We start from the raw sequence: 12,733 nt of genomic DNA on the forward strand, positions 1-12,733 counted from the left end.
GGTTCCCACCTGGGATGTGTGTGCATCTGCCTGCGGGATATATTTGGACTCTGTCCCCAAGAAGCCTCTGGGGAGGTACTGAGAGTGGGTGGGACCCGCAGAAGCCCCAGATATTTCCATGGCAATGGTGGCTGGGCTCCGAGGCGCAGGGTGGCCCCTCCGTGTTGTGAGATAGACCTCCACACCCCGTACATAGGCCTCGACTCCCGGGGCGGGGGGGGCGGGGGGAAGCTTGTGTTTACTAACTAATGAGGGCTCAGGGACTCCTTCTTTCCTTGGAAATGCTCTACGACTACCCCTGAAAAGGAATGAAAGATAGATAGGCCCTGTCACCCTTTTTTACATGCTCCTAAATATGAATTAAGAGGTAATATTCACTGGGCCTTATATAGAAAGTAATCCTCAGTAAAAAAGTAAGTCCTCAAAAACCTAAGGTAAATAAAGAAGGGACTCTCTCCTGCACTGGCTTCTCCTGGGTGTCACGTCATGGGAACCTGAGATAGACCCACAGCTCAGCCTAGGGGGTCATCATCCCCACCTCCACACTCCGCAGCAGGCTTCCAGCCATTCCTATTTATCCTCAGCTTCCAGAAAGGGTTTGGTTGACTTGGTTGGGATTTTCATCGTGGCCGATTGAGAAGCTGTCTATTCTTAATGATGGGGGGAGGCTACAGAGGAGAAGCAGCCCAAAGGAGAAGGTCATCGGTTGGCTCAAGGTTGGAGATAACAAATCTGCATATTAGGAAATGGCCCAACGGTAAGGAAGACCAGAAATGCGAAGATCCTTCTGAGGCTGATCAGGCCCCTGAGCAGCAGGTTGGCTCCCCATATTCACCGTATCCACCTCCCACATTAATCACCTGACCCTCCCCGTCCTGATTTTGACCTCCTGCGAGCATCAACCAGGAGGGAAGTGGCAGCTGGGAAAGCTCTTGGAGGAGGCGCTGCTTCGGGGGCGAGGGGTTTGTGTGCAGAGATCACGTGCGTGTTGTAGCGTTGCTCACCCGGCCCTGGGAAGACAGAGGAGGGGAAGGTTCGGTCAGCTAGCTAGAGGAAGAATTAGCCCAGGAAACTGTAGGGAAAGTGGAGAGGGGCTGGGCACTGGAGGTGATCTATGACAAGGAGGTCAGACTCGGCCTTAGCTTCTGATAGCGAGGGATGGGAGAGCGGGAGCCATCCCAGAGGGTGAAGCAGAAATGCTGATGCTTTCAGAGGGGATAAGTGGCAAACGATTACGGGCACATACCCCCATCCTAGAAGGCCTGTGCGCTGTTGTCGACATGAGTGGGTTTATTCCTCACTAAAATGGAAGTTTCACAGAAGCTTCGCCATCACGCGAGGGCCTGATTCCACAGTTAGCTATCGGCTGAGTTTTTCTCCTGTGCAAGACGATATTTTCCTTGATAAGGCTGAGGAGCTGGTCTCGTTATTAAGAACAGAATATGAGCCAAAAATATCAGCCCTCCTTAAAGTTTCGAATTTTCTCATCATTTATTAATATTGGTGCTAAGAAGAGCAAACATTTGTGAGCACTTGCTGTATGCCGGGTGCTGTGGAGTCATGCTACCTGACTGAAGTCCTGATAACATTGGGTGAAAAGTTTAAGATCTGTAGAGGATGGTTCCTAATTGCTTTCAGATTCCATGAACCAGGATACTACAGGTGGGAGGTGGGAGTCAGGAGCTGTGCTGCCCGCGGCGCGGGTGCAACGGCGGAGAATCCCTGGAGCCCATGTTTCTTCTCAGACTCTTTTTATCCCAGTTTGTCCCCAACTCTGCTCAAGGTTAACAAGAGACCCTGGCCACTTCTACTTCTTTGAGTCACCAGGTGTATTTACGAGACGAAGAAATGTCAATAGGGTCCCAAAAAAACATGATGTTTTTATTTTTAAAGATAGCATGGTGCTATTACACCATTCACGAGATAAGCATGGGACTGATAAAGAGTAGTAATTCATAATAGACTTAGAGCCACGTGATCTGGTATTTTAAGGGTACAACTTAAGACCATAAAATAGGGACCCCTGGGTGGCTCAGCGGTTGAGCGTCTGCCTTCGGCTCGGGGTGTGACCCTGGGGTCCTGGGATCGAGCCCCGCATCGGGCTCCCTGCACGGAACCTGCTTCTCCCTCTGCCTGTGTCTCTGCCCCCCGCCCTCTGCGTTTCTCATGAATAAATAAATCTTTAAAAAAAACAACAACATAAAATAGAAGGTATCTTTCAGATCTGTCAGGGTTTCTCAGTGACCCTCCCTAAAACCCCGTGTGCAGAATGTATCTAACAATCTAAACCCGACCACCACTGAGGACGTAAGGTCCAGGGCCTCCCTGCCGCCCAGAAGCCCTCCCTGGCCCTGTGGGAGCCCCTCTTCTAGACTTGCTTCCTCTGAGAACCTGGTTCTCAGCCAAAATCTCTAAATAAGTGATGCACCAACCCAGATTTCGACATGCTGCTCCTTCTTTCCTACTTTCTCATGCCCTCCCCGGAGTCCTGGCCTCCTCCAGTGCCACGACGGCTGGCCTGGCTTCGGCCCTCCGGAGTGCGGCGAGGCCAGCCCCCCCCCCCGTCGGGGCCTCGGGGTGCTCACACCTGGCTTGCCCGCACACAGGCTCAGCAGTCTGAAAACCTGCCGAACAGGCTGACCGGACAGACCAGACCCTCCCCCTGGCAGCGTCTCCTGGTGCCAGGGGAGCCCGAGCGCCCGAGAACCAAGGGCCGAGCGCACACAGCTTTGTAGAAGTGGCTCTTCGCAGGCAGCCAGCCCCCCTCCAAGGCGGCCCAGCGGACGGGGAGGGCGCCCGCCTCTGTTCACAGCTCGCCCTCACGCTCGGAGCCTTCCTTCCCTTCCTCCCGTCTTGTAGTGCTTGCAGCAGAGAGCTCCATTTGGCAGCGCGGTAGTGCTCTTGTCTATAAATGGAAACGTTGGCCTGTCTCCCAGTATAACACAAGATAGGCCTCTGCATCAGTTATGCAATCTTCGCTGTGATGACTTCATCAGAAAGTGGGGGAGGCAATAAAAGAGAAAGGTACAGTTTGGGGGAACAGTAGCTCAAGAGAAAAACTCTTCACAGCAGCCCCGCTGAAGACAGCTGAGGTTCCTTCCTCCCCCTCTCTATTTTTAAATCCAGGCAGGAAAGGCAGGCAGCAAACATTGGGTAAATAAATAAATAAATAAATAAACAAACAAACAAACAAACCCTCATTCCTGGAGCAGCTGTCAAACCACTTGCAGCCCATGTGTCCTTCGGGCCACTGGGATGGGAGCAGATGCCGCGCGGGCCTCTGGGGCTGGGGTCTTCTCGCAGCCCTGTGGAGAAGACAACCTGTGAGGGCAAATGATGGTGGCTTTCCACTCATCTCTCGAGTTCAAGATAGGGCTGGCCCTGGAGAAAAGCCACAGAGAGCAGGAGCGTGCAGCACAGACAGGCTGTTCCCGGTAAATTGGAGCATTCTTGGACCGTGGTCAGTGCCCAGGAGGGCCTTCTGTGGGATGTGGGAGCTCTCTGTGGAAGCCATGAAAAGCTGGCCCAGCTGCTGAGCCTGTAGCTAAACCCAGTTTGTTCATGTTCATGCTATGTCCGGGTCTTGAAAGGAGAGCTGCTGCTCCTTAAGGATGTCTATGCACATGCCACAGCATAAGGTGGGCTCAGGTGGAAATGGCCCCGATCCCAGACACGGCCAGGGCCTCCCTTGAACTCACTACATCCCATCCACGTCCGTCCAGATGAAGTACGCTTAATGGGATGGGGCGCGGGGGGGCTCCTAGTTTAATGAATCCTCTAAATGTTTACCATAGAAGCTGTTTTTAATTTTTGCTACTCTGAGCCCTTCAAGCTAACCATTCAGATCAATCTTTGTACAAAGCTGTGACTCCTTCCATGAGATGAAGCCTTAGAAATGGAACTTCAGGGTATGATGTATTCAATCTTTGATCTCTCTGGGCCTCTACCCTGGAAGCCATTCCCCTCCTGTCTGCCTGGGCCGCTCGGAGCCCTCACCTCTGATAAGCCTTCCATCCCCTCCCCAGGTGGGGTCAGGTGCTTTCAGCACGAGGTACCTGTGCTCTTGTGCCTGCTTGCGGAAGGCCCAGGGACCTGCCTTGTGCTTCCTTCTCTGCCTAGAAATGCCACCAGATGCCTAGAAATGAGGGGAAGCCTCAGTCTTCATCACAACTCTGGAATCCTTGAAAACAACAGGCCCCCTTTTCTTGTCCTTTTGTTTCTCCTTTTTTCTCTTTTTGGACAATTCAAAGACTTGGTTTTTTAGAGCATGTTTTAAAAAGTAATATTTACTCAAGGTAACATTTTCCTAACAGAAAACCTGACAGGGTATAAAAATAAAAATCACTTATAATTCTTGTCTAACACAATTATTGTGTGAGTACTGTTCTAGAAACTGCTTTTTTGCCCCTCCTCTTCACTATACATTGTAAGCCTTTCTCTGTGTGATTAGGCAGTCTAAGACGGCATGATTGTTATTGGCTGCCTAGTATTCATGGTATGGATGTACCATAATTTATTTAATCAAGCTCCTATTGTTGCACACTAATGAACTTTTAACCAATTTAGAGTTGCTTTGCTGGTAGGATTAATCACAACAAAGGGATCAAAAGGACTCTATAATTTACATCAAAGGCAGAGGAAAAGCATAACTCTCAAAGTTGTGTTTCCACTGGAGGGACCTATGGTGACTGCGTTCAAAGCACTGGTAAGGACAAATGGTATTTTTGTTGTTCTTACCCCCCAAGTAAGACCTTGAAAGCCTGACCTTCCTGTGGTCGGTGCATCCAGTCTTGGCGCTGGACCGCCAACTTTAACCCTTTCTTTCGTCGTCACTGGAGGCTCCTTTCCTGTAGCTGGGAGAAGCCGTCCACTGTAGGGCCATCTTTTTTCCCCCTCTCTTCTCGGGTCATACAGGATACTGGGTCAGGCTAGGATTCATCACGGCCAATGCTGTAGGCAGTTCTGCTCAGCAAACATTTACTCTGCTGCAACTGTGGACCTCGCTCCCTGCTGGATGCTAGAAGACTCCTACAGAACCTCAGGGCCTGGCAGATATATTCCCGTAAGGCTGTCACTTGACCCCAAAACTAACTTGGATGCATTTGGAAGGCTGAAACTTCCTACTCTCTTGTGTCACTTAGAAACAGTGCTACTGTCCTGTATGGAACATAACCATGACCATGGAAAGCAGATTATTGTCGACAGAGGAAAAAGTTGGGGGAAATACAAAAACACATCAAAATATTAACATGGTTGCCTCTGAGCGTTTAAAAATAAATATTGCGCTTTTTTTTTTTTTTTTGGTTCTTTCTACTTTTATGCACTGTTTCAAATATTTCCCAGGATCAGGGGGAGAATCAGCAACACATGTATTTTTTCAATAGTTAAATGCTGGGGGGGGGGGAAGGGGGGGGCGGGGACTCCATTCTGCTCATTGAGAACCTGGGAAGAACATCTCAGTCCTCATCGCTTTAGAGCTAAGCTAGAAACAGAAACCCAGCTCTTTTGTCACCCTGACTTTGTAGGGCTGCATGATCAAGAGGTTAAAACAGTAACAGTAATAATAACAAGCTGTTGGTTGTGCAGTCAGGAGTGCCAGCCTCCGGGCCTGTGCTGGAACTGTGTTCCTACCCAGGCCTGGTGGGTTCCTCCAACGTAAACTGTTCCTTCAAGGTTGAACCAAAAACTTTGCTGAACCCATTTAGCAGGCTTACCGCTGGGCCTCAAGTTACTGCCAGTTCAGTGATAAACGGCCTCAAAACTATATTGGTAAACAGCCTCAAAACTCTATATTGGTAAACGGCCTCAAAACTCTATCGTCCTGGGGACACAACCATCAGAGATCATAAAACAAACCTTTTTATCCAATCGTCTTCAATAATCTGCAGAAACGGGGGAGGGTTTACGTGGGGTGGGCCCCGTTGGGGCTCTGCAGTGAGTTTATTGTAAGCCACTCTCCAGACCCACAGTGAAAAATTGTTCTGGACAAGGACAAAGAGAGTCTGTAAAAGAAGCCACCATCCTGAGACCAAGTTTCTGCCCTGACACTTGATCGACTTCAAAGAGAATTCTAAGGTTTTATTTCATTTTGTTTCTTCCTTCCACTTATGGTTGGATGGTCTAATCTTATGCCCTTTCTTTAAATGTCAAAGTTGATACCACAAAGGCATCCTAATTTTGGGCATCAGGCAACATATAAAAAAATGATGCATATTTTCGTGCTCTTTCAGCTTCGTCCTTTGATCCCTGTAGAGATTCTACCTTTTAATTCTATGCCCATTCCTCTCCCCCCACCCCCCGCCCCCTTCCCACTTCTCTTTACTCCACAGTCCTCTTGGGTGGTCTGCTCAATTTAGACCAGATGCATGTTATGGTCAATGGAAAAGTGAGAATCCCAGAGACACCACCACCAGCTGTGGGTCGTCAGACAAGTTCCTTAACCTCTCAGAGACTTGGGGTTTTTTTAATCAACAAAATGTGTTTAATTATGCAGGTGAAAGCATCCAGTAGCTGCTCTGCAAATGCAGCTTGTCTTCTTCCATTGTTGCTTCTGGTCTTTTCCGCGTTTGAAGAACCTTTTCCCACAGAGGGAACTCTCCTCAAATGACAGCTTTCCATAGTTGTATCTTGTATCAGACCAGGAGATGGGTAGTTCGGTGATGTTTATGCTTCCTTTCCTAGCAAGGGACTTTCGGGGGCCTCACCTCTTCCTCCCTCTTGGCTGCTGCTCTGCCCCCACGGCAGACTTGCATGAGTACTACCGACCTTCCAGGAAGAATCATGGCCATGGGCTCCTTTCAGAATGCTTGGGTTTGCACTGCCTGAGCAGCCCTCTGAAAACTGAAGAATTTTGTTCCCAATGCTGAAGAATTTGCAATAAAAACCTAAGCAACTCAGCAGTCTGACTTGCTTTTTGAAAGTGCAAGATTTGCAGTCTAAATCAGGGCCCAGAGAACTCAGATGCCCCAGGTTGCCGTCAGCGCCCATAATAAATTAGGACGACTATTTGCCCCAGTGATTCTCAAACCGTGGGCCATCATAATTACCTGGAGGGCACTTAAACCACTTCTAGAAGTTCTGATTCACTAGGCCCTGAATTCTCAGGTGGAGCCTGCGAACTGATAGTTCTCACAAGCTCCCAGGTGATGCTAAGGCTGCTGATTCTGGAACCCCACTTTCAGAACTTCTGATTGAACTTAGCCCATTATGGTTCCCAAACTGCCCAAACTGGCAGTGGGGGAGGTGTTGGCATCTTCTTAATAACCATTTTCTTTCTGTAACTCTTTCACCTCCAAAGTTTCCACTGGTCAAGGGAAGAGTCTTAAGAATCCGATTTTCATGTGACGAGGTGGGGACCCAAACCGAGAGGTCAGATGGCTTCCCAGATCCTCAGCCAGTTCTGGGCCTCGGGGTGTCAGAGCCAGAGGCCTCCATCAGGCTGCAATGGGTGTGGGGTTCACCCCCTGCTGCCCTCTGACATAAAACCGCTGAGCTCTTTCCCAGCAAGTGGGATGTTCCGCGTGAAACGTTAGCTTCCACCTTTGAAAAGACTTCCTTCTTCTGACGCTTAAGTACCTTTGCAGGAGAAAGCCTCCGGATGCTGGTGATTGGTTGGACATAGGAGCCTCTTGGTGTATAGAATGTAGGCAAACTTCCTTTTGGGCTGGAGGGGCTGATTTTTTTTTTTTTTTTTAATAACTTGATCCAGGTCAGTGTACGTGAAAGGCATAGACTGGTTTCCTGGGACATCCATTGTACTATTTTGACTTTCTCCTACATGAACAACCCTCCTGTCTCCTCGCCTGCCCTCCGCACCCATTTGCTGCCCGGCCGGGCATGCACGCCCTGGGCGGGGGGGGGGGGGGGGGGGGCGGAAGTGGTTAGGGACCCGGGAGCGCGCCCTGCGAGGACCCCCGCGCCCCGGGGCACCCGCCCGCGCCCGCCTGGCCTCCTCGGTGTCTTTGTTAGAGACGCCAGCGCCGAGAGGCATCTTCGGGCCTGCCGCCCCTCTCCCGACTTCCTAGAGCCCCCTAAGGACTTGTAAGCATATAGGATAGAGTCAAGAGGCTAAATTACGCCCCAGGGGACTTTTTAAGTAAAATCCTAAATTTCATTTAGGCCGCTCGTAGGCCCGGCGATTGCAAAGACTCGGAGCCGAGGCCGCCCTCCCGCGCGGGCTTTGTGCAGCCTGGGCTGGGGGGGGGGGGGGGGGCTGCAGGTGGAGGCCCTCGCCCCCGCCCTCCCCTCCCGCCCCCGGGCCTCCCCCTCCCCCACCTGCACTCTCCCTCCCCTCGGGCTGCGAGAAAAGTCGGTAATAAGAAACCAGTTCGGTGTCAGTCGGAGGAGGGGGGGATCACCCCAGAGATGCACGGCAGTGGAGAGAGAGCTCATTTTGTGTAAAGAGGGCCCCGAGTCACCAGGGAATTCCTGGATTGTCTCAGGCTGTCGTGTGTGATGTCCATCACGCCGTGCGAACGCCATCTGCTCGGTATTATGCTCTCAGTTGCCAGGCTACCTGCTGTACGCAGTAACACTTGACTGCCTGGCTCGGCTGCGCAGCGCCGCCCAGACCGGGGGGGGGGGGGGGGGGGTCCTGATTAAGCCATCGGGGGGGGGGGGGGGGGGGGGCCGCGCCGCGGGACAGTCGGGCAGACACCACCCTCTGCTGGGCCAGCGGGGGAACCGCAGCTGCCGCGCCGGCTCGGCCCGGCGCCCTGCAGCCCGCGCTCCCCTGGCGGGGCACCCGGATCTGCAGGCTTGGGGCCCCCGGAGCCCCCGCACCTGCACCCGGGCCCGCAGCCTTGGAGCCCCCGCACCCCCGCCCCGCACCCCGATCTGCAAGCTTGGGGCCCCCGGAGCCCCCGCACCTGCACCCGGGCCCGCAGCCTTGGAGCCCCGCACCCCCGCCCCGCACCCCGATCTGCAAGCTTGGGGCCCCCGGAGCCCCCGCACCTGCACCCGGGCCCGCAGCCTTGGAGCCCCGCACCCCCGCCCCGCACAGCGATCTGCAAGCTTGGGGCCCCCGGAGTCCCCGCACCTGCACCCCGGCCCGCAGCCTTGGGGCGCCCGGAGCCCCCGCACCCCCGCCCCGCACCCCGATCTGCAGGCTTGGGGTCCCCGGAGCCCGCGCACCTGCACCCCAGCCTGCAGACTTGGGGCCCCCGGAGCCCCCGCACCTGCACCCCGGCCTGCAGCCTTGGGGCCCCCGGAGCCCCCGCACCCCTGCCCCACACCCTGATCTGCAGGCTTGGGGCCCCCGGAGCCCGCGCACCCCCGCCCCGCACCCCGACCCTGAAGCCTTGAGCCCTCCCAGAGCCCCCGCACCCCCGCCCCGCACCCCAACCCAGCAGGCTTGGGGCCTCCCAGAGCCCCCGCACCCCCGCCCCACAGCCTTGGGGCCCTCGGAGCCTCAGCACCCCCGCCCCGCACCCCGACCCTGCAGCCTTGGCGCCCCCAGAGTCCCTGCACCCCCGCCCCCCACCCCGACCCCGCAGCCTTGGGGCCCCCGGAGCCCCCGCCCCCTTGGCCCGCAGCCTTGGGCCCCCGAAGCCCCCGCACCCCCGCCCCGCACCCCGGCCCGCAGCCTTGGGCCCCCGGAGCCCCCACACCCCCACCTCGCACCCCGGCCCACAGCCTTGGGCCCCCAGAACCCCCGCACCTCCACCCCGACCCCGCAGCCTTGGGGCCCCCAGAGCCCCGGCACCCCTGCATCGGCACCCCAGCCCCGGAGCCTTGGGCCCCCCCGGAGCCCCTGCACCCCCGCCCCGCACCCGACCCCGCAGCCTTGGCGCCCCCGGAGCCCCCGCACCTCCGCCCCCCACCCCGACCCCGCAGCCTTGGAGCCCCCACACCCCGGCCCACAGCCTGGGGGCCCCAGAGCCCCCGCACCCCCGCCTCGCACCCCGGACCGCAGCCTTGGACCCCGGAACCCCCGAACCCCCGCCCCCACCCCGACCCCGCAGCTTTGGGGCCCCCGGAGCCCCCGCACCCCCGCCCCGCACCCGGACCCCGCAGCCTTGGGCCCTCCCGGAGCCCCCGCACCTCGCCCCACTTTCCGACCCCGCAACCTCGAGGCCTCCCGCCCCCCCCTCCCCGGGTCACCACCAGCAGCCCCGGCCCCGTCACCCCAGCACCCCGCTTGCTCTTGAAAACACTTAGGAGAAATACAGCCTCGCTACGCGCAGATTTATAAATAAACAGCTGGCTGCTCTCGGGAGATATTTTTACCACAGCTGTTTTTTGAAGTAGAAAACTGCCTCTTTGGAGGAGGTGGGGCATTTTTGGCTTTTTACATTATTCTTTAACTTTTTTTATTATTATTTTTTTTTACACCTCCTGCCTCTCTCCAGCCCTTAGAAAATTGCTAAGATCTCTTCCCTGGAGAAGAAGCTATGTGAAATGGGTCTGTGGGTTTTAACCCTCGCCCCCCTTTTACTGGAGAGTGAGAAGGTTTGGGGAGTTAGGAGGATGGGTGGGGCCAGTAGGATTTGGGGTGGGGGGAGGCTACTGAGTTAAGATTCTTGGTAGATGCAAGGGAGGTGGTTGGGCAGGGGGCGGGCTGGAGAAGGAGCCAGTAATTAAAACTAAAAATACTGCATCATTTGGCTTCCAGGCATTACATTTCTCTGACGAAAGCCCAGCCTGGTTTTCTCTAATTGCACGCGCAGTGTGTGTCCTCCTTAGAAACAAGAGCGGCGGCTTGAAATCCTGAAATGCGACGGGCCATTGCTCATTAAGCCCTGGTAGACTGGAGGTTAAAAGCTGCCATGTAATATGAAACAGCTAATGGCCTGAGCCAGCCCCATTTGTAAGGCGAGTCACTTGCTGCGTGCTTCACACTTTGGAATACACACTTGAGGCCGGGGCTCCGGGTGTCACTCACCCGCTGCTGAGTGCAGCAGAGCTCGTTGGGCAAGTTCTAGAGGCGCATCAACCTAGATTCACAAATGTTTCATATGGAAGACAAGCCTTTAAACCGTCCATGGCCCTCCTGCCCCTGGGTCTCCAGGTCTTCCGCAAGAAACCCAAAGGCAAAACCTTTGGGAGGGAACCGTTTGGAGAAATGCATGATCCTGGGAAGTAATAACCTAACTGTCTCTTTGGGACATTTTTCCCCCATTGGGGGAAAAGACAGGGCCCAAAAGTGGTTGGATGTATCTACCTCACTACCTCACTTGCCTCTCCCTTTCTTTCCTGGGTGGAGAAAAGGCTAGGAAAGCAACGCGGCCCTACTTACCCCTTCTAGGCATGAGCCCCATCTACCCGGGGCTGCTCACACAGGACAAGAATATCCCAAAGTGCCCAAAGAGAAACAGGGCCAGCCGGGGCCCGCCCAGACTAGCCCTCTCATAAAATGAGCTGAAGCAAACTTTATCTTCCCTTGGGTCTCTCTCTCTCTTTTTTTTTTTTTTTTCCTAACTCTTCCTTATCAAAACTGGAAAATATAAAATACACTGAAATATGTGGTTCAGAGGGGACGGTAGAGGGGAACCTGTAGTCTGTATTTTTGCTGAGAGGTTAACTATTTATACTTCACTGCGAATTTGTTTGTTAAAGTGTTAAGTCAAATTAGCCATTTGTTTCTAAGGGTGGCAAGAAGCAGCTTTATCGCATTAGGAGGAGGGCCAGGGAAATGGGCAACAAGTATTGGGGGGGAAACGGAAGACTCTGAGATATCTTGATGCCTTTGGGGATCAGGCCTAAAGGAAACTTTGTGGTAGCATTAAGGTCTCTGGCAATTTTTTTTTTTTTTTTTTTTTTTTTTTTTAGTATAAGTTCTTTTTCACATAAAGACTTCACAGCTCTCTACCTAATAATTGTCTACTGAGAAAATACCCAAAGACAAAAAGGGTTTTGCAATGACACTTACATTTGAAAAATAGAACACTGTGCACTTATGGGAGGTGGACTATATATTTAGCTAACAAGCAAGTCTTGGGTGGACACTTGGTGCCACGGCCCCACAGTCCGAGACGGGCCTGGGCTGGTGGAAGGGATACTAAATTTAGACTCAAGCTCAGCGTTCCAATTCTGCTCTTTCCGATTCTTCCATTTGCTAAGTGTGACCTGGGCTCCTGCACTAACTATGCAGGACTTCTTGGCCTCTCGTTCCCAGGGGAGGAGGGATAGTGGTTTGTTGTTTGTTTGGTTTCATTTGTGTCGGTGGAGAGAGGGAAGTAGAGCAGCTGGAGATGTAGTTGAGGTATCTGGCACCTGGAAAGAAAAGTAGGAGGGGCTGAGCACCACACAACAGGGGAAGGTATACAAGTCCAGGCTGTGCGGAATCAGATCCGGGGCTGTTGTCTAGGAGAGCCAGAGGTCACGCTCAACAGTATGTTTTTGAGAGGACAGGGCCAGCATGCTTGACTATATGTGAATCAAAAAGGTAGCAAAGCAGAAGTAGGAAAAATATTAAAATCTAGCTTAACTGGATACAAAAATATTTAAATAACTATAGAACTATTCATACTCATTTCTTACTATTTTGGCCTCATGATGGTACCTGTACTATGACCGGTAAGTTCTTGCATGTGTGCCCACTTAATTTGTGCTCATCTCAGACATGAGATCCGCTGTGTTCCGATTAATCACTGGCAACTCGAATCAAAGGGGACGTTTCTGCGGGATATTCACACAATACTTGCCATTACCGGGTGTGCTTGGTAGATGAACAAGAAAGGAACTATCTAGAAGCCGAATCGTATGGTCATCTACCAACGCTTCCCATCAGGCT

General features: G+C 53.4%; 1 protein-coding gene and 1 long non-coding RNA gene across 10 annotated transcripts in view; one reads left to right on the plus strand and one right to left on the minus strand.

Moving 5' to 3' along the window:
• MAML3 (mastermind like transcriptional coactivator 3) overlaps positions 1-12,733 on the plus strand; it is a 472,489-nt gene that overhangs the window by 447,675 nt on the left and 12,081 nt on the right. The window lies entirely within an intron of this gene.
• LOC140611626 (uncharacterized) lies at positions 1,861-7,813 on the minus strand. 3 transcript variants are annotated; one of them, XR_012012724.1, is made up of 4 exons: positions 4,766-7,813; positions 4,056-4,135; positions 3,196-3,305; positions 1,861-2,987 (listed from the first exon to the last, which is right to left on the minus strand). It is a non-coding gene; the product is annotated as an uncharacterized lncRNA (long non-coding RNA). The 3 variants fall into 3 exon arrangements; XR_012012723.1 differs by having other exon boundaries at positions 3,196-4,135; XR_012012722.1 differs by having other exon boundaries at positions 3,196-7,813.

Source organism: Canis lupus, chromosome 20 (assembly GCF_048164855.1).
Source record: "Canis lupus baileyi chromosome 20, mCanLup2.hap1, whole genome shotgun sequence".
Taxonomy (NCBI): domain Eukaryota; kingdom Metazoa; phylum Chordata; class Mammalia; order Carnivora; family Canidae; genus Canis; species Canis lupus.